The sequence below is a fragment of the Ovis canadensis genome, chromosome 5 (assembly GCF_042477335.2).
Source record: "Ovis canadensis isolate MfBH-ARS-UI-01 breed Bighorn chromosome 5, ARS-UI_OviCan_v2, whole genome shotgun sequence".
In the NCBI taxonomy this organism is placed as follows: Eukaryota; Metazoa; Chordata; class Mammalia; order Artiodactyla; family Bovidae; genus Ovis; species Ovis canadensis.
Genome location: NC_091249.1, coordinates 16,383,577 through 16,390,995, shown reverse-complemented (window position 1 = coordinate 16,390,995; position 7,419 = coordinate 16,383,577).

Genomic DNA, 7,419 nt, shown 5'->3' with positions numbered 1-7,419 from the left:
AAGGAGAAACACACTGAGACACATATGAATCAAATCAACAAATATTAAACACAAAGAATGAATATTAAAAGCAGCAAGGGAAAAGCAACAAGTCACATACAAGGGAAACCCCATATGATTAACAGCTGATCTTTCAGCAGAAACTCTGCAGGCCAGAAGGGAATGGCAGGATATATTTAAAGTACCGAAAAGGAAAAATCTACAACCAGATTATTCAACCTGCAAGGATTTCTTTCAGAAATTGGTGGAGAAACCAAAAACTTTACAGTCAAGCAAAAGTTAAGGGAATGTAGTACCACTAAACCAGCTTTACAACAAGTGTTAAAGGGACTTCTATAGGCAGAAAACACGAAAGAAGGAAAAGATTTACAAAAATAAATTCAAAACCATAAAGAAAAATGCCAATAGGAATATATATATCAATAATTACTTTAAATGTAAATGGATTAAACACTCCAACCAAAAGACACAGACTGGCTGAATAGATACAAAAACAAGACCCATATATATGCTGTCTATAAAAGACCCACTTCAGACGTAGAGACACATACAGACTAAAAGTGAGAGGATGGAAAAAGATATTCCATGCAAATGCTCAGATCAGATAATATAGACTTTAAAATCAAGACCATTACAAAAGACAAGGAAGGACACTATGTAATGGTCAAGGGATCAGTCCAAGAAGAGATAACAATTGTAATTAATGCACCCAACATAGGAGCACCTCAATACATAAGGCAAACACTAACAGACATAAAAGGGGAAACTGACAGTAACACAGTGACAATGGAGGACTTTAACATCCCACTCACACCAATGGACAGCTCATCAAAATAGAAATTTAATAAGGAAATACAAGACTTAAATGACACACTAGACCACATTGACCTAATTGATCTCTTCAGGATATTCCATCCAAATGCAGAAGAATGCACTTTCTTCTCAAGTGCACATGTAACATTCTCCAGGATAGACCACATCTTAGGTCACAAATCAAGCCTCAGAAAATTTAAGAAAATTGAAATCGTATAAGCATCTTCTTTGACCACAGTGTTATGAAACTAGATATCATTCACAAGGGGGAAAAACTGTTAAAAAAAAAAAAAAGAAAGTGCAGGAGATTCAGAAATATAAATAACAGATTGCTGAAGAAATAAAAAGGGAAATCAAAAGTTCCTAGAAATGAATGGCAATGAAAACACAATGACTCAAAACTTATGCAGCAGAAGCAGTTCTAACAGGGAAGTTTATAGCAATATAATCTTATCTCCAGAAACAAGAAAAATATCAAATAGACAACTTAACTTTACACCTAAAAACAACTGAGAAAAAAAGAACAAAAACCCCAAAGTTAGTAGAAGGAAAGAAATCAGAGCAGAGCAGAAATAAATGAAAAAAGAAATGAAGGAAGCAACAGTAAACATGAATAAATCTAAAAGCTGGTTCTTTGAGGAGATAAATAAAATTGACAAATCATTAGCTAGACTCACCAAGGAAAAAAGGGAGAAAAATCAACTCAACAAAATTAGAAATGAGAAAGGAGAGTTCAAGGGACAATGCAGAAATAAAAGGGTCATAAGAGATGATAGCGAGCAACTCTATGCCAATAAAATGGACAACTTGGAAGAAATGGACAGATTCTTAGAAAGGTTCAGCCTTCCAGGACTGAATCAGAAAGAAACAGAAATTATGAAGAAGCCAATAACAAGAACTGAAATCAAAAGTGTGATCAAAAATCTCCCAAGAAACAAAAGGACAGGGCCAGATGGATTCACAGGTGAATTCTATTCAAACATTTAGAGTAGAGTTAATGTCTATCCTTCTTAAACTCTTACAAAAAATTGCAGAGGAAGGAGCACTTCCAAACTCATTCTACAAAGCCACCATCATACTGATACCAAAACCAGATAGTGAAGTGAAGTCACTCAGTTGTGTCCAACTCCATGTGACCCCGTGGACTATAACCCACTAGGCTCCTCTGTCCATGGGATTTTCCAGGCAAGAATACTGGAGTGGGTTGCCATTTCCTTCTCCAGGGGATCTTCCCAACCTAGGGATTGAACCCAGGTCTGCCACATTGCAGGCAGATGCTTTAACCTTAAAGAAATCACAAAAAATTAAAATTATAGGCCAATATCATTGATGAACATATGCAAAGATCCTCAACAAAATTCTAGCAAACAGAACCCAACAACACGTTAAAAAGATCATACACCATGATAAAGTCTGATTTATCCCAGGGATGCAAGAATTCTTTAATATATACAAGTTAATCAATCTGATATACCGTATTAACAAATTCAAATATTAAACTATATGATAATCACAATACATGCAGAAGACACTTTTGACAAAATTCAGTACCCATTTATGATTTTTTTAATTCTTCAAAAAATGGACATAGAAGGAAACTACCTCAACAGTGGCCACAGGACTGGAAAAGGTCAGTTTTCATTCCAATCCCTAAGAAAGGAAATTCCAAAGAATCCTCAAACTACCACACAGTTGCACTCATCTCACACGCTAGTAAAGTAATACTCAAAGTTCTCCAAGCCAGGCTTCAGCAATATGTGAACCGCGAACTTTCAGATGTTCAAGCTGGTTATAGAAATGGCAGAGGAACCAGAGATCAAATTGCCAACATCTGCTGGACCATCGAAAAAGCAAGAGTTCCAGAAAAACATCTATTTCTGCTTTACTGACTATGTCAAAGCCTTTGACTGTGTGGATCACAATAAAGTGCGGAAAATTCTGAAAGAGATAGGAATACCAGACCACCTGACCTGCCTCTTGAGAAACCTGTATGCAGGTCAGGAAGTAACAGTTAGAACTGGACATGGAACAACAGACTGTTTCAAATAGGAAAAGGAGTACATCAAGGCTGTATATTGTCATCCTGCTTATTTATCTTATATGCAGAGTACATCATGTGAAATGCCAGCTGGATGAAGCACAAGCTGGAATCAAGATTGATTGCTAGGAGAAATATCAATAACCTCAGATATGCAGATGACACCTGCCTTATGGCAGAAAGTGAAGAAGAACTAAAAAGCCTCTTGATGAAGGTGAAAGAGGAAGTAAAAAAGTTGGCTTAAAGCTCAACGTTCAGAAAACTAAGATCATGGCATCAGGTCTCATCACTTCATGGCAGACAGATAGGGAAACAGTGAAAAAAGTGGCTGACTTTATTCTGGCGGGGGGGGGGGGGGGGGGGGGGTAGGCTCCAAAATCACTGCAGATGGTGACTGCAGCCATGAAATTAAAAGATGCTTGCTCCTTGGAAGGAAAGTTATGACCAACCTAGACAGCATATTAAAAAGCAGAGACATTACTTTGCCACAAAGGTCTGTCTAGTCAAGGCTATGGTTTTTTCAGTAGTCATGTATGGATGTGAGAGTTGAACTATAAAGAAAGCTGAGTGCTGAAGAACTCATGCTTTTGAACTGTGATGTTGGAGAAGACTCTTGAGAGTCCCTTGGACTGCAAGGAGATCCAACCAGTCCATCCTAAAGGAGATCAGTCCTGGGTGTTCATTGGAAGGACTGATGTTGAAGCTGAAACTCCAATACTTTGGCGACCTGATGTGAAGAGCTGACTCATTGGGAAATACCTTGATGCTGGGAAAGATTGACGGCAGGAGGAGAAGGGGATGACAGAGGATGAGATGGTCGGCTGGCATCACCAACTCAATGGACATGAGTTTGGGTGGACTCCAGGAGTTGGTGATGGACAGGGAGGCCTGGCGTGCTGTGGTTCATGGGGTTACAAGGAGTCACACACGACTGAGCAACTGAACTGAACTGAACTGAACCTCAACATAATAAGGGCCATGTATGATGAACCCACAGAAAACATTATTTTCAATGGTGAAAACTGAAAACATTGCCTCTAAGATCAGGAACAAGAGAAGGGCGACCACTCTTGCCACTGTTATTCAACATAATTCTGGAAGCCCCAGCCATGGCAATCAGAGAAGAAAAAGAAATAAAAGGAATCCATATTGGAAAAGAAGTAAAATTCTCACTGTTTGCAGATGACATGATACTACACATAGAAAACCTAAAGGGTACTATCAGAAAATTGCTAGAGCTAATCAGTGAATTTAGTAATGTTGCAGGATACAAAATCAATATTCAGAAATCACTTGCACTCCTATACACTAACAATGAAAAAGCAGAAAGAGAAATTAAGGAATCAATCCCATTTACCATTGCAACCAAGAGAATAAAAAACCTAGGCATAATCCTATCTAAGGAGAAAAAAGGACTGTATACAGAAAATTATAAGACAACTGACCTGTCTCTTGAGAAACCTATATGCAGGTCAGGAAGCAACAGTTAGAACTGGACATGGAACAACAGACTGGTTCCAAATAGGAAAAGGAGTACGTCAAGGCTGTATATTGTCACCCTGCTTATTTAACTTCTATGCCGAGTACATCATGAGAAATGCTGGGCTGGAAGAAGCACAAGCTGGAATCAAGATTGCTGAGAGAAATATCAATAACCTCAGATATGCAGATGACACCACCCTTATGGCAGAAAGTGAAGAGGAACTAAAAAGCCTCTTGATAAGAGTGAAAGAGGAGAGTGAAAAAGTTGACTTAAAGCTCAACATTCAGAAAACGAAGATCATGGCATCTGGTCCCATCACTTCATGGGAAATAGATGAGGAAACAGTGGAAACAGTGTCAGACTTTATATTTTTGGACTCCAAAATCACTGCAGATGGTGACTGCAGCCATGAAATTAAAAGACAGTTACTCCTTGGAAGGAAAGTTATGACCAACCTAGAGAGCATATTGAAAAGCAGAGACATTGCCAACAAATGTCCGTCTTTTCCAGTAGTCATGTATGGATGTGAGAGTTGGACTGTGAAGAAAGCTGAGCGCTGAAGAATTGATGCTTTTGAACTGTGGTGTTGGAGAAGACTCTTGAGAGTCCCTTGGACTGCAAGGAGATCCAACCAGTCCATTCTGAAGGAGATCAACCCTGGGATTTCTTTGGAAGGAATGATGCTAAAGCTGAAAGTCCAGTACTTTGGACACCTCATGTGAAGAGTTGACTCACTGGAAAAGACCCTGATGCTGGGAGGGATTGGGGGCAGGAGGAGAAGGGGACGACGGAGGATGAGATGGCTGGATGGCATCACCGACTCAATGGACATGAGTTTGAGTGAACTCCGGGAGCTGGGGATGGACAGGGAGGCCTGGGGTGCTGTGATTCATGGGGTCGCAAAGAGTCAGACATGACTGAGCGACTGAACTGAACTGATGAAAGAGATCCAAGACAACATAAACAGATGGAGAGATATTCCATGTTCCTGGGTTGGAAGAATCAATATTGTGAAAATGACTACACTACCGAAAGCAATCTACAGATTCAGTGCTGCTGCTGCTGCTGCTGCTGCTAAGCCGCTTCAGTCGTGTCCGACTCTGTGTGACCCTAGAGACAGCAGTCCACCTGGCTCCCCCATCCCTGGGATTCTCCAGGCAGGAACACTGGAGTGGGTTGCCATTTACTTCTCCAGTGCATGAAAGTGAAGTCGCTCTGTCGTGTCCGACTCTCAGCGACCCCATGGACTGCAGCCTACCAGGCTCCTCCGTCCATGGGATTTTCCAGGCCAGAGTACTGGAGTGGGTTGCCATTGCCTTCTCTGTTATGCAAACACAAGGAAACGCAAATATATTTATTCCTGTTTTCCATCCTTTCCTTACAGAATTGAGCACAGTATTGTGCACCTTTCTTTTTCACTCACTATATCCTGCAGCACATCCTCCTTCTTTCCTTCAGTGATGTGTGTGTGTTAGTCAGTCAGTCGTGTCCGATTCTTTGTGACTCTGTGGACTGTAGCCCACCAGGCTCCTCTGTCCATGGGATTCTCCAGGCAAGAATACTGGAGTGGGTTGCCATTCCCTTCTCCAGGATGCTGGGGTCCAGCCCCAGTGGATCCAGGGTGATTCGAAGGTGGGGGGACGGAGTCGGCGTCTTTGGAAAAATACATATTTAATCACAGATATAGAGAGATTGGAAATGGATAGTGTAGCAGGAAGATTAGTGGAGAAAAGGAGGCTAAATAACTTGGATTACGTGGACTAGCATCCATGCTCCAGATGGGAATTCAGAAAAACGGGAGCAAGAAAGAAGCAACATGGGGGAATCAGTCTTTCCGGAAACTGATCTGATTTCTTTATTTTGGGGTTTGCTTATATACCTTTTGTTACACATAGGGATGAATACAGAGTCACGTGGGGGTCAGCAGTCCTGACCTTTGTCAAAATCAGGTGTTCACATAAATGTATAAAAAAAAGGTCTTAGGGATATTACATCATCTTCTGGCCATGAGTGAGACCTACTTACATTTTATGATCCTTTCTCTCTGATAACCAAAAAACTTATTTTTTCCAAGGGTGTTTTTTCTTAAACCAGGCACCACCCTCCAAATAAAGTTGCATTCCTATAGGGTTAGGGTGTAGTGAGTTACAATCAAGAAAGGAATTTATTTAACCCAAGGTTAACATGATTAATCTTAAAGGTTAATACTTATTTCTCCTATATGCTTAAAGGTTAATACTTATTTCTCCTATATGTTTAAAGGTTAATACTTATTTCTCCTATATGTTAGTTATATTCATTATAAGGGTAGGGAACATGGAGATTTAGCAGCAACCATCAGCCCAACAAATGAAAATCCTTTCACCAATGCTCCTCTTAATATCTATTTAGTCTTAAGATATGATAAAGCTACATTTTTACATAGCAAGGACACAGTGATATATAACAAAGTACAGTGATCTATTACAAAAGAGAAAATCCATTAACTCAAAAAGTCTAGTATTGCTAACATCAAAAACTACTATATTTCCTTTGCTATATTCCAAATACATTGATTAATATATTCCCAGGTGCCTAAGGATATAGAGGCCTGGCGGCAATCATTGACTCAACAAGAAGAAAAAGTCCTATGCTAATTAAGACTCTCAAAATACTCCAAAACTCTCTGTGCTGTTTATGGTTGAGAGGTAGTAAACAATCATGTGCCTAGTGGCAGCAGTAAGGATAATCCTGTCACACAAGCTAGTCTGTCAGCAGAGAGGTTTGACCTGAGACATCCTTGTCCCACCCAGAGCAGGGAATCAGCAGCAATTATTGACACAACAAATGAAGAGACCCTTCACCAATATAATTCCTAACCAACTATACTAATAATTTCTAACTCCCCAAAAGATTTTGCCTTTAGTAAGTCTAAAACATCTCGTGCCTCTCAGGTTGGGAGGCTGTAAACAATCACATGTGGCCAGACAAACCTATACAGGCGGGCTAGATAACCTTCAGAGGAGTCCGTAAGCTGAAACACTCTTGTCACGCCCAGGAATTTTTATTGCCTTGGAGCTGCACGTTTACTCCTTCCCCGAAAGAA